The 14,675-nt window shown below is 51.2% G+C and overlaps 27 non-coding genes across 27 annotated transcripts in view; 20 read left to right on the top strand and 7 right to left on the bottom strand.

The window, feature by feature from the left end:
• LOC131451360 (U2 spliceosomal RNA) overlaps window positions 1-87 on the top strand; it is a 193-nt gene extending 106 nt beyond the window's left edge. Inside the window, exon 1 of the small nuclear RNA XR_009236228.1 lies at window positions 1-87. This exon is cut by the window's left edge and continues 106 nt beyond it. This is a non-coding gene — a small nuclear RNA (U2 spliceosomal RNA).
• A 131-nt stretch (window positions 88-218) lies between these two features.
• Window positions 219-338, bottom strand: LOC131451242 (5S ribosomal RNA). Its single transcript, XR_009236105.1, has one exon. It is a non-coding gene; the product is annotated as a 5S ribosomal RNA (ribosomal RNA).
• Window positions 339-740: 402 nt separating this feature from the next.
• LOC131451275 (U1 spliceosomal RNA) lies at window positions 741-904 on the top strand. The gene has a single exon (XR_009236141.1). It is a non-coding gene; the product is annotated as a U1 spliceosomal RNA (small nuclear RNA).
• A 645-nt stretch (window positions 905-1,549) lies between these two features.
• Window positions 1,550-1,662, top strand: LOC131451424 (U5 spliceosomal RNA). The gene has a single exon (XR_009236283.1). It is a non-coding gene; the product is annotated as a U5 spliceosomal RNA (small nuclear RNA).
• A 179-nt stretch (window positions 1,663-1,841) lies between these two features.
• LOC131451306 (U2 spliceosomal RNA) lies at window positions 1,842-2,034 on the top strand. The gene has a single exon (XR_009236177.1). It is a non-coding gene; the product is annotated as a U2 spliceosomal RNA (small nuclear RNA).
• Window positions 2,035-3,016: 982 nt separating this feature from the next.
• Window positions 3,017-3,135, bottom strand: LOC131451296 (5S ribosomal RNA). Its single transcript, XR_009236168.1, has one exon. It is a non-coding gene; the product is annotated as a 5S ribosomal RNA (ribosomal RNA).
• Window positions 3,136-3,537: 402 nt separating this feature from the next.
• LOC131451273 (U1 spliceosomal RNA) lies at window positions 3,538-3,701 on the top strand. The gene has a single exon (XR_009236139.1). It is a non-coding gene; the product is annotated as a U1 spliceosomal RNA (small nuclear RNA).
• A 626-nt stretch (window positions 3,702-4,327) lies between these two features.
• On the top strand, window positions 4,328-4,440 carry LOC131451377 (U5 spliceosomal RNA). The gene has a single exon (XR_009236237.1). It is a non-coding gene; the product is annotated as a U5 spliceosomal RNA (small nuclear RNA).
• A 179-nt stretch (window positions 4,441-4,619) lies between these two features.
• LOC131451354 (U2 spliceosomal RNA) lies at window positions 4,620-4,812 on the top strand. The gene has a single exon (XR_009236222.1). It is a non-coding gene; the product is annotated as a U2 spliceosomal RNA (small nuclear RNA).
• A 149-nt stretch (window positions 4,813-4,961) lies between these two features.
• On the bottom strand, window positions 4,962-5,080 carry LOC131451285 (5S ribosomal RNA). Its single transcript, XR_009236154.1, has one exon. It is a non-coding gene; the product is annotated as a 5S ribosomal RNA (ribosomal RNA).
• A 402-nt stretch (window positions 5,081-5,482) lies between these two features.
• Window positions 5,483-5,646, top strand: LOC131451272 (U1 spliceosomal RNA). Its single transcript, XR_009236138.1, has one exon. It is a non-coding gene; the product is annotated as a U1 spliceosomal RNA (small nuclear RNA).
• Window positions 5,647-6,272: 626 nt separating this feature from the next.
• LOC131451423 (U5 spliceosomal RNA) lies at window positions 6,273-6,385 on the top strand. The gene has a single exon (XR_009236282.1). It is a non-coding gene; the product is annotated as a U5 spliceosomal RNA (small nuclear RNA).
• A 179-nt stretch (window positions 6,386-6,564) lies between these two features.
• Window positions 6,565-6,757, top strand: LOC131451305 (U2 spliceosomal RNA). Its single transcript, XR_009236176.1, has one exon. It is a non-coding gene; the product is annotated as a U2 spliceosomal RNA (small nuclear RNA).
• A 1,000-nt stretch (window positions 6,758-7,757) lies between these two features.
• LOC131451274 (5S ribosomal RNA) lies at window positions 7,758-7,876 on the bottom strand. The gene has a single exon (XR_009236140.1). It is a non-coding gene; the product is annotated as a 5S ribosomal RNA (ribosomal RNA).
• A 402-nt stretch (window positions 7,877-8,278) lies between these two features.
• LOC131451301 (U1 spliceosomal RNA) lies at window positions 8,279-8,443 on the top strand. The gene has a single exon (XR_009236173.1). It is a non-coding gene; the product is annotated as a U1 spliceosomal RNA (small nuclear RNA).
• Window positions 8,444-9,088: 645 nt separating this feature from the next.
• On the top strand, window positions 9,089-9,201 carry LOC131451375 (U5 spliceosomal RNA). The gene has a single exon (XR_009236235.1). It is a non-coding gene; the product is annotated as a U5 spliceosomal RNA (small nuclear RNA).
• A 179-nt stretch (window positions 9,202-9,380) lies between these two features.
• Window positions 9,381-9,573, top strand: LOC131451359 (U2 spliceosomal RNA). Its single transcript, XR_009236227.1, has one exon. It is a non-coding gene; the product is annotated as a U2 spliceosomal RNA (small nuclear RNA).
• Window positions 9,574-9,704: 131 nt separating this feature from the next.
• LOC131451240 (5S ribosomal RNA) lies at window positions 9,705-9,824 on the bottom strand. The gene has a single exon (XR_009236103.1). It is a non-coding gene; the product is annotated as a 5S ribosomal RNA (ribosomal RNA).
• Window positions 9,825-10,226: 402 nt separating this feature from the next.
• LOC131451271 (U1 spliceosomal RNA) lies at window positions 10,227-10,390 on the top strand. The gene has a single exon (XR_009236137.1). It is a non-coding gene; the product is annotated as a U1 spliceosomal RNA (small nuclear RNA).
• Window positions 10,391-11,035: 645 nt separating this feature from the next.
• Window positions 11,036-11,148, top strand: LOC131451432 (U5 spliceosomal RNA). The gene has a single exon (XR_009236291.1). It is a non-coding gene; the product is annotated as a U5 spliceosomal RNA (small nuclear RNA).
• A 179-nt stretch (window positions 11,149-11,327) lies between these two features.
• Window positions 11,328-11,520, top strand: LOC131451353 (U2 spliceosomal RNA). The gene has a single exon (XR_009236221.1). It is a non-coding gene; the product is annotated as a U2 spliceosomal RNA (small nuclear RNA).
• A 149-nt stretch (window positions 11,521-11,669) lies between these two features.
• Window positions 11,670-11,788, bottom strand: LOC131451263 (5S ribosomal RNA). The gene has a single exon (XR_009236127.1). It is a non-coding gene; the product is annotated as a 5S ribosomal RNA (ribosomal RNA).
• A 402-nt stretch (window positions 11,789-12,190) lies between these two features.
• LOC131451270 (U1 spliceosomal RNA) lies at window positions 12,191-12,354 on the top strand. Its single transcript, XR_009236135.1, has one exon. It is a non-coding gene; the product is annotated as a U1 spliceosomal RNA (small nuclear RNA).
• Window positions 12,355-12,999: 645 nt separating this feature from the next.
• LOC131451422 (U5 spliceosomal RNA) lies at window positions 13,000-13,112 on the top strand. Its single transcript, XR_009236281.1, has one exon. It is a non-coding gene; the product is annotated as a U5 spliceosomal RNA (small nuclear RNA).
• Window positions 13,113-13,291: 179 nt separating this feature from the next.
• Window positions 13,292-13,484, top strand: LOC131451352 (U2 spliceosomal RNA). The gene has a single exon (XR_009236220.1). It is a non-coding gene; the product is annotated as a U2 spliceosomal RNA (small nuclear RNA).
• Window positions 13,485-13,633: 149 nt separating this feature from the next.
• Window positions 13,634-13,752, bottom strand: LOC131451447 (5S ribosomal RNA). Its single transcript, XR_009236305.1, has one exon. It is a non-coding gene; the product is annotated as a 5S ribosomal RNA (ribosomal RNA).
• Window positions 13,753-14,154: 402 nt separating this feature from the next.
• On the top strand, window positions 14,155-14,318 carry LOC131451269 (U1 spliceosomal RNA). Its single transcript, XR_009236134.1, has one exon. It is a non-coding gene; the product is annotated as a U1 spliceosomal RNA (small nuclear RNA).
• Window positions 14,319-14,675: the final 357 nt, after the last annotated feature.

Genomic DNA, 14,675 nt, shown 5'->3' with positions numbered 1-14,675 from the left:
GCATTGGGCGGTGAAACCTGGGGCTTGCTCTCTTCACTCCTTGCATTGACCTGGTATTGCAGTGCCACCAGGAACGGTGCACCGTTCTCTTTTTTTCTGTGAAAACCAAAGCAAGGCTGAAACTGGAAGGACATTAACGTGTGCCCGTGCGTCAACGTAATTGCAAGCCCACGTTTCTTGTAAGGAAGCAGCAGTGTAAAAGCGTGCTGCAGTGTAAAAGCTTACAGCACCTGGTATTCCCAGGCAAGTCTCCCATCCAAGTACTAACCAGGCCCGACCCTGCTTAGCTTCCGACATCAGACGAGATCGGGCGTGCTCAGGGTGGTGTGGCCGTAAGCCGACGGGCAGGTGACACAGACTCCTTTTATAGACCAGGCAAGGCCCCCTGCTCGTGGAGGGGCTCAAAAGTCAGCCTTCCGAACACACTGCACTTGAGCCTTTATCGCCACTACCTGCTACACTCTATTCCAGTATTTGGAAGCTACACCGAGATGGGTAAGCTGCTGTTGGTGCCGTCAGGTCCAGTTGTTGCTGAATCTATAGGAAATGACAGCCAGGTATGCCAGTGAAAAGGTCGAGTGTTTCCTCTCCAATGTGTGCTGGAGGTTGAAGTTGAACACAGCACAGCATTAACGAGCACCTGAGTCAAGGCATTGGACTCTGGGACTATCCATTTCCTGCACCATCGGCCAAAGAGCTGTGTCTGGGAACCGCCACCCAGTGCTGGGCAAGTACACCTCATACTTACCTGGCAGGGGAGACACCATGATCAAGAAGGTGGTTCACCCAGGGCGAGGCTCAGCCATTGCACTCTGGTTGTGCTGACCCCTGCAAATTCCCCAAACGTGGGAATCTTGACTGCATAATTTTTGCTGGTGGGGTACTGCGTCCGCGCTCTCCCCCGATGACGTAGTTGTAAGCAAAGGTCAGCCGCCCAAAGTTCCGCCTTGTGTGCCCATCTCCAGGCTTCTCACGTGCTCGCAGAGCGACATCCCCTGTCTTTCCAAGTTGCTGGGAATGGGATGGTTGTGGGTGTTGTCTTTTAGCTCTAAGGAAATGTCATGCTCCCTTTCCCGGCTCTTTGTAGGAGAACTGGATTGTTGGAGATGGATCCATGGCCATCATGCCAAGGGTTAATACTTTGGCGCTTGTTCCGTCCACTCCTGTACATTGACCTGATATTGAAGCGATGCCAGGAGCAGCTCACCATTTCAGAAGCCCGGAGGAGCTGGGAAACGGCCCGGCAGTTTGTACTGCTCGGTGTGACACAGAGCTGCTTTGCTCATGCACTCACATCTACCACTAAACCTTGGAGGTGTGCCCGGGAGCGAGGAATGTGCCACAGCCTCAGCGATTGATAGAAAACTGCAGCACACAACCAACAGTAAGAATGCGCTTCCAAACATGCAGTCAAATGTGGGCGGTTGATTGGCCGGCAAACCAAAAACGTTGAAGAAAGGCTGTCCCAAGGTGGCCGGCCGGGCCGACCGAGACTGTGGTGACTCCGGCGGATAGACTCCTTGGCTGCTCTCAAGGAGAGGGGCTATGTCGACTCTGGTTTTTCTTCAAAATGCACAAGTCTTTCGCCTTTTACTAAAGACTTCCGTGGAGAGGAACGTCCGAGAGTTTAAGTTATTTTTGGTGGGCTTTGCTGTATGGCTGCGCCCTTTGAGTGTGTCAAATGTCAAGCAGCTGTCCGTCACGGCTCAGAGGTGCACTTAGATCACCTGGGGGCGGAGGTGATCGGCAGCAGCCTTTGTTATGCGCACTTCAGAAACATGGCACCACAACAAGTAACTTGTGCGCCAAGATCTTGAGTTGGCCCCAGACACTGGCGGGCCATCGCTTCTCGGCCTTTTGGCTAAGATCAAGTGTAGTATCTGTTCTTATCAGTTTAATATCTGATATGTCCTCTATATGAGGATTAAATATTAAATGCATTTTTGAGCATTGGGCGGTGAAACCTGGGGCTTGCTCTCTTCACTCCTTGCATTGACCTGGTATTGCAGTGCCACCAGGAACGGTGCACCATTCTCTTTTTTTCTGTGAAAACTAGTGATGTGACGTTCCGTTTCGAGGCTTCGAAGCGTGTGCCGAGTAGGGGAGGGGGCGTTTCCGCGATGCGCGTATCGAGGCTTGCTTCATTTAGGGGAGGAGCCAAAAATGATGACGTCCGAAGCCTCGCTGCCCTGCTGTACCACGTGATTGCTTCGTGAAGTGGTTCAGATTTTGCGCGAGGTTTTACAGCTATATAGACCCCTCAGGCTCCATTCAAAGTGTGGGTTTTTGAAGGAGAGTTGCCGTCAGTTGAGAGTTTGGATAGAGTTTGGAGAGTTTGGATACTAGAGTTTGGATAGCGTTTATATAGTTTGGAGATAGTTTGGAGAGTTTAGGGAGAGAGAGATTTAGGAGAGGAAGGAGAGTAGGATAGGTGATATAGGATGGAGCCAGCGAGGCTCATCATTGTCCAAGTTACACAAGCATAATCTGTGCCCTTTTCCTAGTTCCACAAGCACTTACACTGTCTTCTGCCTGATTACGCCCATGCCATTTTCCGAAAATCACTGCACAACCTGCCATATTATGATATTACCATTTTGGGAAGATTTACCCACACAGAATACATTCAAAAAATGTGTTAAACACATATGTACGGAAATGATTTGGTCATACATTTTTTGTAATTCATAGTCATTTCTAACAGACACAAAAATTCAATTCATCACACATTATGTGGTTCAGATACAGCTGCCTGTGATTATACACTTGGCCAGTAGGTGGTTTCGTGTGCACATGAAGCTTCGAGAAATGAACCCTTTCTCGAACCAATTGGCTCAAGGGGTTCAATGCCTCATGAGGCTTCATCTCACCATCACTAGTGAAAACCAAAGCAAGGCTGAAACTGGAAGGACATTAACGTGTGCCCGTGCGTCAACGTAATTGCAAGCCCACGTTTCTTGTAAGGAAGCAGCAGTGTAAAAGCGTGCTGCAGTGTAAAAGCGTGCTGCAGTGTAAAAGCTTACAGCACCTGGTATTCCCAGGCAGTCTCCCATCCAAGTACTAACCAGGCCCGACCCTGCTTAGCTTCCGAGATCAGACGAGATCGGGCGTGCTCAGGGTGGTGTGGCCGTAAGCCGACGGGCAGGTGACACAGACTCCTTTTATAGACCAGGCAAGGCCCCCTGCTCGTGGAGGGGCTCAAAAGTCAGCCTCCCGAACATACTGCACTTGAGCCTTTATCGCCACTACCTGCTACACTCTATTCCAGTATTTGGAAGCTACACCGAGATGGGTAAGCTGCTGTTGGTGCCGTCAGGTCCAGTTGTTGCTGAATCTATAGGAAATGACAGCCAGGTATGCCAGTGAAAAGGTCGAGTGTTTCCTCTCCAATGTGTGCTGGAGGTTGAAGTTGAACACAGCACAGCATTAACGAGCACCTGAGTCAAGGCATTGGACTCTGGGACTATCCATTTCCTGCACCATCGGCCAAAGAGCTGTGTCTGGGAACAGCCACCCAGTGCTGGGCAAGTGCACCTCATACTTACCTGGCAGGGGAGACACCATGATCAAGAAGGTGGTTCACCCAGGGCGAGGCTCAGCCATTGCACTCTGGTTGTGCTGACCCCTGCAAATTCCCCAAACGTGGGAATCTTGACTGCATAATTTTTGCTGGTGGGGTACTGCGTCCGCGCTCTCCCCCGATGACGTAGTTGTAAGCAAAGGTCAGCCGCCCAAAGTTCCGCCTTGTGTGCCCATCTCCAGGCTTCTCACGTGCTCGCAGAGTGACATCCCCAGTCTTTCCAAGTTGCTGGGAATGGGATGGTTGTGGGTGTTGTCTTTTAGCTCTAAGGAAATGTCATGCTCCCTTTCCCGGCTCTTTGTAGGAGAACTGGATTGATGGAGATGGATCCATGGCCATCATGCCAAGGGTTAATACTTTGGCGCTTGTTCCGTCCACTCCTGTACATTGACCTGATATTGAAGCGATGCCAGGAGCAGCTCACCATTTCAGAAAACCGGAGGAGCTGGGAAACGGCCCGGCAGTTTGTACTGCTCGGTGTGACACAGAGCTGCTTTGCTCATGCACTCACATCTACCACTAAACCTTGGAGGTGTGCCACAGCCTCAGCGATTGATAGAAAACTGCAGCACACAACCAACAGTAAGAATGCGCTTCCAAACATGCAGTCAAATGTGGGCGGTTGATTGGCCGGCAAACCAAAAACGTTGAAGAAAGGCTGTCCCAAGGTGGCCGGCCGGGCCGACCGAGACTGTGGTGACTCCGGCGGATAGACTCCTTGGCTGCTCTCAAGGAGAGGGTCTATGTCGACTCTGGTTTTTCTTCAAAATGCACAAGTCTTTCGCCTTTTACTAAAGACTTCCGTGGAGAGGAACGTCCTTGAGTTTAAGTTATTTTTGGTGGGCTTTGCTGTATGGCTGCGCCCTTTGAGTGTGTCAAATGTCAAGCAGCTGTCCGTCACGGCTCAGAGGTGCACTTAGATCACCTGGGGGCGGAGGTGATCGGCAGCAGCCTTTGTTATGCGCACTTCAGAAACATGGCACCACAACAAGTAACTTGTGCGCCAAGATCTTGAGTTGGCCCCAGACACTGGCGGGCCATCGCTTCTCTGCCTTTTGGCTAAGATCAAGTGTAGTATCTGTTCTTAGCAGTTTAATATCTGATATGTCCTCTATATGGGGATTAAATATTAAATGCATTTTTGAGCATTGGGCGGTGGAACCTGGGGCTTGCTCTCTTCACTCCTTGCATTGACCTGGTATTGCAGTGCCACCAGGAACGGTGCACCGTTCTCTTTTTTTCTGTGAAAACCAAAGCAAGGCTGAAACTGGAAGGACATTAACGTGTGCCCGTGCGTCAACGTAATTGCAAGCCCACGTTTCTTGTAAGGAAGCAGCAGTGTAAAAGCGTGCTGCAGTGTAAAAGTGTGCTGCAGTGTAAAAGCTTACAGCACCTGGTATTCCCAGGCAGTCTCCCATCCAAGTACTAACCAGGCCCGACCCTGCTTAGCTTCCGAGATCAGACGAGATCGGGCGTGCTCAGGGTGGTGTGGCCGTAAGCCGACGGGCAGGTGACACAGACTCCTTTTATAGACCAGGCAAGGCCCCCTGCTCGTGGAGGGGCTCAAAAGTCAGCCTTCCGAACACACTGCACTTGAGCCTTTATCGCCACTACCTGCTACACTCTATTCCAGTATTTGGAAGCTACACCGAGATGGGTAAGCTGCTGTTGGTGCCGTCAGGTCCAGTTGTTGCTGAATCTATAGGAAATGACAGCCAGGTATGCCAGTGAAAAGGTCGAGTGTTTCCTCTCCAATGTGTGCTGGAGGTTGAAATTGAACACAGCACAGCATTAACGAGCACCTGAGTCAAGGCATTGGACTCTGGGACTATCCATTTCCTGCACCATCGGCCAAAGAGCTGTGTCTGGGAACAGCCACCCAGTGCTGGGCAAGTACACCTCATACTTACCTGGCAGGGGAGACACCATGATCAAGAAGGTGGTTCACCCAGGGCGAGGCTCAGCCATTGCACTCTGGTTGTGCTGACCCCTGCAAATTCCCCAAACGTGGGAATCTTGACTGCATAATTTTTGCTGGTGGGGTACTGCGTCCGCGCTCTCCCCCGATGACGTAGTTGTAAGCAAAGGTCAGCCGCCCAAAGTTCCGCCTTGTGTGCCCATCTCCAGGCTTCTCACGTGCTCGCAGAGCGACATCCCCTGTCTTTCCAAGTTGCTGGGAATGGGATGGTTGTGGGTGTTGTCTTTTAGCTCTAAGGAAATGTCATGCTCCCTTTCCCGGCTCTTTGTAGGAGAACTGGATTGTTGGAGATTGATCCATGGCCATCATGCCAAGGGTTAATACTTTGGCGCTTGTTCCGTCCACTCCTGTACATTGACCTGATATTGAAGCGATGCCAGGAGCAGCTCACCATTTCAGAAGCCCGGAGGAGCTGGGAAACGGCACGGCAGTTTGTACTGCTCGGTGTGACACAGAGCTGCTTTGCTCATGCACTCACATCTACCACTAAACCTTGGAGGTGTGCCACAGCCTCAGCGATTGATAGAAAACTGCAGCACACAACCAACAGTAAGAATGCGCTTCCAAACATGCAGTCAAATGTGGGCGGTTGATTGGCCGGCAAACCAAAAACGTTGAAGAAAGGCTGTCCCAAGGTGGCCGGCCGGGCCGACCGAGACTGTGGTGACTCCGGCGGATAGACTCCTTGGCTGCTCTCAAGGAGAGGGGCTATGTCGACTCTGGTTTTTCTTCAAAATGCACAAGTCTTTCGCCTTTTACTAAAGACTTCCGTGGAGAGGAACGTCCGAGAGTTTAAGTTATTTTTGGTGGGCTTTGCTGTATGGCTGCGCCCTTTGAGTGTGTCAAATGTCAAGCAGCTGTCCGTCACGGCTCAGAGGTGCACTTAGATCACCTGGGGGCGGAGGTGATCGGCAGCAGCCTTTGTTATGCGCACTTCAGAAACATGGCACCACAACAAGTAACTTGTGCGCCAAGATCTTGAGTTGGCCCCAGACACTGGCGGGCCATCGCTTCTCGGCCTTTTGGCTAAGATCAAGTGTAGTATCTGTTCTTATCAGTTTAATATCTGATATGTCCTCTATATGAGGATTAAATATTAAATGCATTTTTGAGCATTGGGCGGTGAAACCTGGGGCTTGCTCTCTTCACTCCTTGCATTGACCTGGTATTGCAGTGCCACCAGGAACGGTGCACCATTCTCTTTTTTTCTGTGAAAACTAGTGATGTGACGTTCCGTTTCGAGGCTTCGAAGCGTGTGCCGAGTAGGGGAGGGGGCGTTTCCGCGATGCGCGTATCGAGGCTTGCTTCATTTAGGGGAGGAGCCAAAAATGATGACGTCCGAAGCCTCGCTGCCCTGCTGTACCACGTGATTGCTTCGTGAAGTGGTTCAGATTTTGCGCGAGGTTTTACAGCTATATAGACCCCTCAGGCTCCATTCAAAGTGTGGGTTTTTGAAGGAGAGTTGCCGTCAGTTGAGAGTTTGGATAGAGTTTGGAGAGTTTGGATACTAGAGTTTGGATAGCGTTTATATAGTTTGGAGATAGTTTGGAGAGTTTAGGGAGAGAGAGATTTAGGAGAGGAAGGAGAGTAGGATAGGTGATATAGGATGGAGCCAGCGAGGCTCATCATTGTCCAAGTTACACAAGCATAATCTGTGCCCTTTTCCTAGTTCCACAAGCACTTACACTGTCTTCTGCCTGATTACGCCCATGCCATTTTCCGAAAATCACTGCACAACCTGCCATATTATGATATTACCATTTTGGGAAGATTTACCCACACAGAATACATTCAAAAAATGTGTTAAACACATATGTACGGAAATGATTTGGTCATACATTTTTTGTAATTCATAGTCATTTCTAACAGACACAAAAATTCAATTCATCACACATTATGTGGTTCAGATACAGCTGCCTGTGATTATACACTTGGCCAGTAGGTGGTTTCGTGTGCACATGAAGCTTCGAGAAATGAACCCTTTCTCGAACCAATTGGCTCAAGGGGTTCAATGCCTCATGAGGCTTCATCTCACCATCACTAGTGAAAACCAAAGCAAGGCTGAAACTGGAAGGACATTAACGTGTGCCCGTGCGTCAACGTAATTGCAAGCCCACGTTTCTTGTAAGGAAGCAGCAGTGTAAAAGCGTGCTGCAGTGTAAAAGCGTGCTGCAGTGTAAAAGCGTGCTGCAGTGTAAAAGCTTACAGCACCTGGTATTCCCAGGCAGTCTCCCATCCAAGTACTAACCAGGCCCGACCCTGCTTAGCTTCCGAGATCAGACGAGATCGGGCGTGCTCAGGGTGGTGTGGCCGTAAGCCGACGGGCAGGTGACACAGACTCCTTTTATAGACCAGGCAAGGCCCCCTGCTCGTGGAGGGGCTCAAAAGTCAGCCTCCCGAACACACTGCACTTGAGCCTTTATCGCCACTACCTGCTACACTCTATTCCAGTATTTGGAAGCTACACCGAGATGGGTAAGCTGCTGTTGGTGCCGTCAGGTCCAGTTGTTGCTGAATCTATAGGAAATGACAGCCAGGTATGCCAGTGAAAAGGTCGAGTGTTTCCTCTCCAATGTGTGCTGGAGGTTGAAATTGAACACAGCACAGCATTAACGAGCACCTGAGTCAAGGCATTGGACTCTGGGACTATCCATTTCCTGCACCATCGGCCAAAGAGCTGTGTCTGGGAACAGCCACCCAGTGCTGGGCAAGTACACCTCATACTTACCTGGCAGGGGAGACACCATGATCAAGAAGGTGGTTCACCCAGGGCGAGGCTCAGCCATTGCACTCTGGTTGTGCTGACCCCCTGCAAATTCCCCAAACGTGGGAATCTTGACTGCATAATTTTTGCGGGTGGGGTACTGCGTCTGCGCTCTCCCCCGATGACGTAGTTGTAAGCAAAGGTCAGCCGCCCAAAGTTCCGCCTTGTGTGCCCATCTCCAGGCTTCTCACGTGCTCGCAGAGCGACATCCCCAGTCTTTCCAAGTTGCTGGGAATGGGATGGTTGTGGGTGTTGTCTTTTAGCTCTAAGGAAATGTCATGCTCCCTTTCCCGGCTCTTTGTAGGAGAACTGGATTGATGGAGATGGATCCATGGCCATCATGCCAAGGGTTAATACTTTGGCGCTTGTTCCGTCCACTCCTGTACATTGACCTGATATTGAAGCGATGCCAGGAGCAGCTCACCATTTCAGAAGCCCGGAGGAGCTGGGAAACGGCCCGGCAGTTTGTACTGCTCGGTGTGACACAGAGCTGCTTTGCTCATGCACTCACATCTACCACTAAACCTTGGAGGTGTGCCCGGGAGCGAGGAATGTACCACAGCCTCAGCGATTGATAGAAAACTGCAGCACACAACCAACAGTAAGAATGCGCTTCCAAACATGCAGTCAAATGTGGGCGGTTGATTGGCCGGCAAACCAAAAACGTTGAAGAAAGGCTGTCCCAAGGTGGCCGGCCGGGCCGACCGAGACTGTGGTGACTCCGGCGGATAGACTCCTTGGCTGCTCTCAAGGAGAGGGGCTATTTCGACTCTGGTTTTTCTTCAAAATGCACAAGTCTTTCGCCTTTTACTAAAGACTTCCGTGGAGAGGAACGTCTGAGAGTTTAAGTTATTTTTGGTGGGCTTTGCTGTATGGCTGCGCCCTTTGAGTGTGTCAAATGTCAAGCAGCTGTCCGTCACGGCTCAGAGGTGCGCTTAGATCACCTGGGGGCGGAGGTGATCGGCAGCAGCCTTTGTTATGCGCACTTCAGAAACATGGGACCACAACAAGTAACTTGTGTGCCAAGATCTTGAGTTGGCCCAAGACACTGGCGGGCCATCGCTTCTCGGCCTTTTGGCTAAGATCAAGTGTAGTATCTGTTCTAATCAGTTTCATACCTGATATGTCCTCTATATGGGGATTAAATATTAAATGCATTTTTGAGCATTGGGCGGTGAAACCTGGGGCTTGCTCTCTTCACTCCTTGCATTGACCTGGTATTGCAGTGCCACCAGGAACGGTGCACCGTTCTCTTTTTTTCTGTGAAAACCAAAGCAAGGCTGAAACTGGAAGGACATTAACGTGTGCCCGTGCGTCAACGTAATTGCAAGCCCACGTTTCTTGTAAGGAAGCAGCAGTGTAAAAGCGTGCTGCAGTGTAAAAGCTTACAGCACCTGGTATTCCCAGGCAAGTCTCCCATCCAAGTACTAACCAGGCCCGACCCTGCTTAGCTTCCGACATCAGACGAGATCGGGCGTGCTCAGGGTGGTGTGGCCGTAAGCCGACGGGCAGGTGACACAGACTCCTTTTATAGACCAGGCAAGGCCCCCTGCTCGTGGAGGGGCTCAAAAGTCAGCCTTCCGAACACACTGCACTTGAGCCTTTATCGCCACTACCTGCTACACTCTATTCCAGTATTTGGAAGCTACACCGAGATGGGTAAGCTGCTGTTGGTGCCGTCAGGTCCAGTTGTTGCTGAATCTATAGGAAATGACAGCCAGGTATGCCAGTGAAAAGGTCGAGTGTTTCCTCTCCAATGTGTGCTGGAGGTTGAAGTTGAACACAGCACAGCATTAACGAGCACCTGAGTCAAGGCATTGGACTCTGGGACTATCCATTTCCTGCACCATCGGCCAAAGAGCTGTGTCTGGGAACCGCCACCCAGTGCTGGGCAAGTACACCTCATACTTACCTGGCAGGGGAGACACCATGATCAAGAAGGTGGTTCACCCAGGGCGAGGCTCAGCCATTGCACTCTGGTTGTGCTGACCCCTGCAAATTCCCCAAACGTGGGAATCTTGACTGCATAATTTTTGCTGGTGGGGTACTGCGTCCGCGCTCTCCCCCGATGACGTAGTTGTAAGCAAAGGTCAGCCGCCCAAAGTTCCGCCTTGTGTGCCCATCTCCAGGCTTCTCACGTGCTCGCAGAGCGACATCCCCTGTCTTTCCAAGTTGCTGGGAATGGGATGGTTGTGGGTGTTGTCTTTTAGCTCTAAGGAAATGTCATGCTCCCTTTCCCGGCTCTTTGTAGGAGAACTGGATTGTTGGAGATGGATCCATGGCCATCATGCCAAGGGTTAATACTTTGGCGCTTGTTCCGTCCACTCCTGTACATTGACCTGATATTGAAGCGATGCCAGGAGCAGCTCACCATTTCAGAAGCCCGGAGGAGCTGGGAAACGGCCCGGCAGTTTGTACTGCTCGGTGTGACACAGAGCTGCTTTGCTCATGCACTCACATCTACCACTAAACCTTGGAGGTGTGCCCGGGAGCGAGGAATGTGCCACAGCCTCAGCGATTGATAGAAAACTGCAGCACACAACCAACAGTAAGAATGCGCTTCCAAACATGCAGTCAAATGTGGGCGGTTGATTGGCCGGCAAACCAAAAACGTTGAAGAAAGGCTGTCCCAAGGTGGCCGGCCGGGCCGACCGAGACTGTGGTGACTCCGGCGGATAGACTCCTTGGCTGATCTCAAGGAGAGGGTCTATGTCGACTCTGGTTTTTCTTCAAAATGCACAAGTCTTTCGCCTTTTACTAAAGACTTACGTGGAGAGGAACGTCCGAGAGTTTAAGTTATTTTTGGTGGGCTTTGCTGTATGGCTGCGCCCTTTGAGTGTGTCAAATGTCAAGCAGCTGTCCGTCACGGCTCAGAGGTGCACTTAGATCACCTGGGGGCGGAGGTGATCGGCAGCAGCCTTTGTAATGCGCACTTCAGAAACATGGCACCACAACAAGTAACTTGTGCGCCAAGATCTTGAGTTGGCCCCAGACACTGGCGGGCCATCGCTTCTCGGCCTTTTGGCTAAGATCAAGTGTAGTATCTGTTCTTATCAGTTTAATATCTCATATGTCCTCTATATGGGGATTAAATATTAAATGCATTTTTGAGCATTGGGCGGTGAAACCTGGGGCTTGCTCTCTTCACTCCTTGCATTGACCTGGTATTGCAGTGCCACCAGGAACGGTGCACCGTTCTCTTTATTTCTGTGAAAACCAAAGCAAGGCTGAAACTGGAAGGACATTAACGTGTGCCCGTGCGTCAACGTAATTGCAAGCCCACGTTTCTTGTAAGGAAGCAGCAGTGTAAAAGCGTGCTGCAGTGTAAAAGTGTGCTGCAGTGTAAAAGCTTACAGCACCTGGTATTCCCAGGCAGTCTCCCATCCAAGTACTAACCAGGCCCGACCCTGCTTAGCTTCCGAGATCAGACGAGATCGGGCGTGCTCAGGGTGGTGTGGCCGTAAGCCGACGGGCAGGTGACACAGACTCCTTTTATAGACCAGGCAAGGCCCCCTGCTCGTGGAGGGGCTCAAAAGTCAGCCTTCCGAACACACTGCACTTGAGCCTTTATCGCCACTACCTGCTACACTCTATTCCAGTATTTGGAAGCTACACCGAGATGGGTAAGCTGCTGTTGGTGCCGTCAGGTCCAGTTGTTGCTGAATCTATAGGAAATGACAGCCAGGTATGCCAGTGAAAAGGTCGAGTGTTTCCTCTCCAATGTGTGCTGGAGGTTGAAGTTGAACACAGCACAGCATTAACGAGCACCTGAGTCAAGGCATTGGACTCTGGGACTATCCATTTCCTGCACCATCGGCCAAAGAGCTGTGTCTGGGAACCGCCACCCAGTGCTGGGCAAGTACACCTCATACTTACCTGGCAGGGGAGACACCATGATCAAGAAGGTGGTTCACCCAGGGCGAGGCTCAGCCATTGCACTCTGGTTGTGCTGACCCCTGCAAATTCCCCAAACGTGGGAATCTTGACTGCATAATTTTTGCTGGTGGGGTACTGCGTCCGCGCTCTCCCCCGATGACGTAGTTGTAAGCAAAGGTCAGCCGCCCAAAGTTCCGCCTTGTGTGCCCATCTCCAGGCTTCTCACGTGCTCGCAGAGCGACATCCCCTGTCTTTCCAAGTTGCTGGGAATGGGATGGTTGTGGGTGTTGTCTTTTAGCTCTAAGGAAATGTCATGCTCCCTTTCCCGGCTCTTTGTAGGAGAACTGGATTGTTGGAGATGGATCCATGGCCATCATGCCAAGGGTTAATACTTTGGCGCTTGTTCCGTCCACTCCTGTACATTGACCTGATATTGAAGCGATGCCAGGAGCAGCTCACCATTTCAGAAGCCCGGAGGAGCTGGGAAACGGCCCGGCAGTTTGTACTGCTCGGTGTGACACAGAGCTGCTTTGCTCATGCACTCACATCTACCACTAAACCTTGGAGGTGTGCCCGGGAGCGAGGAATGTGCCACAGCCTCAGCGATTGATAGAAAACTGCAGCACACAACCAACAGTAAGAATGCGCTTCCAAACATGCAGTCAAATGTGGGCGGTTGATTGGCCGGCAAACCAAAAACGTTGAAGAAAGGCTGTCCCAAGGTGGCCGGCCGGGCCGACCGAGACTGTGGTGACTCCGGCGGATAGACTCCTTGGCTGCTCTCAAGGAGAGGGTCTATGTCGACTCTGGTTTTTCTTCAAAATGCACAAGTCTTTCGCCTTTTACTAAAGACTTCCGTGGAGAGGAACGTCCGAGAGTTTAAGTTATTTTTGGTGGGCTTTGCTGTATGGCTGCGCCCTTTGAGTGTGTCAAATGTCAAGCAGCTGTCCGTCACGGCTCAGAGGTGCACTTAGATCACCTGGGGGCAGAGGTGATCGGCAGCAGCCTTTGTAATGCGCACTTCAGAAACATGGCACCACAACAAGTAACTTGTGCGCCAAGATCTTGAGTTGGCCCCAGACACTGGCGGGCCATCGCTTCTCGGCCTTTTGGCTAAGATCAAGTGTAGTATCTGTTCTTATCAGTTTAATATCTCATATGTCCTCTATATGGGGATTAAATATTAAATGCATTTTTGAGCATTGGGCGGTGAAACCTGGGGCTTGCTCTCTTCACTCCTTGCATTGACCTGGTATTGCAGTGCCACCAGGAACGGTGCACCGTTCTCTTTTTTTCTGTGAAAACCAAAGCAAGGCTGAAACTGGAAGGACATTAACGTGTGCCCGTGCGTCAACGTAATTGCAAGCCCACGTTTCTTGTAAGGAAGCAGCAGTGTCAAAGCGTGCTGCAGTGTAAAAGTGTGCTGCAGTGTAAAAGCTTACAGCACCTGGTATTCCCAGGCAGTCTCCCATCCAAGTACTAACCAGGCCCGACCCTGCTTAGCTTCCGAGATCAGACGAGATCGGGCGTGCTCAGGGTGGTGTGGCCGCAAGCCGACGGGCAGGTGACACAGACTCCTTTTATAGACCAGGCAAGGCCCCCTGCTCGTGGAGGGGCTCAAAAGTCAGCCTTCCGAACACACTGCACTTGAGCCTTTATCGCCACTACCTGCTACACTCTATTCCAGTATTTGGAAGCTACACCGAGATGGGTAAGCTGCTGTTGGTGCCGTCAGGTCCAGTTGTTGCTGAATCTATAGGAAATGACAGCCAGGTATGCCAGTGAAAAGGTCGAGTGTTTCCTCTCCAATGTGTGCTGGAGGTTGAAGTTGAACACAGCACAGCATTAACGAGCACCTGAGTCAAGGCATTGGACTCTGGGACTATCCATTTCCTGCACCATCGGCCAAAGAGCTGTGTCTGGGAACAGCCACCCAGTGCTGGGCAAGTACACCTCATACTTACCTGGCAGGGGAGACACCATGATCAAGAAGGTGGTTCACCCAGGGCGAGGCTCAGCCATTGCACTCTGGTTGTGCTGACCCCTGCAAATTCCCCAAACGTGGGAATCTTGACTGCATAATTTTTGCTGGTGGGGTACTGCGTCCGCGCTCTCCCCCGATGACGTAGTTGTAAGCAAAGGTCAGCCGCCCAAAGTTCCGCCTTGTGTGCCCATCTCCAGGCTTCTCACGTGCTCGCAGAGCGACATCCCCTGTCTTTCCAAGTTGCTGGGAATGGGATGGTTGTGGGTGTTGTCTTTTAGCTCTAAGGAAATGTCATGCTCCCTTTCCCGGCTCTTTGTAGGAGAACTGGATTGTTGGAGATGGATCCATGGCCATCATGCCAAGGGTTAATACTTTGGCGCTTGTTCCGTCCACTCCTGTACATTGACCTGATATTGAAGCGATGCCAGGAGCAGCTCACCATTTCAGAAGCCCGGAGGAGCTGGGAAACGGCCCGGCAGTTTGTACTGCTCGG

This window comes from Solea solea, unplaced genomic scaffold, assembly GCF_958295425.1.
Source record: "Solea solea unplaced genomic scaffold, fSolSol10.1 scaffold_28, whole genome shotgun sequence".
Classification (NCBI taxonomy): Eukaryota; Metazoa; Chordata; class Actinopteri; order Pleuronectiformes; family Soleidae; genus Solea; species Solea solea.
This window is presented reverse-complemented; position numbering and strand designations above follow the sequence as displayed.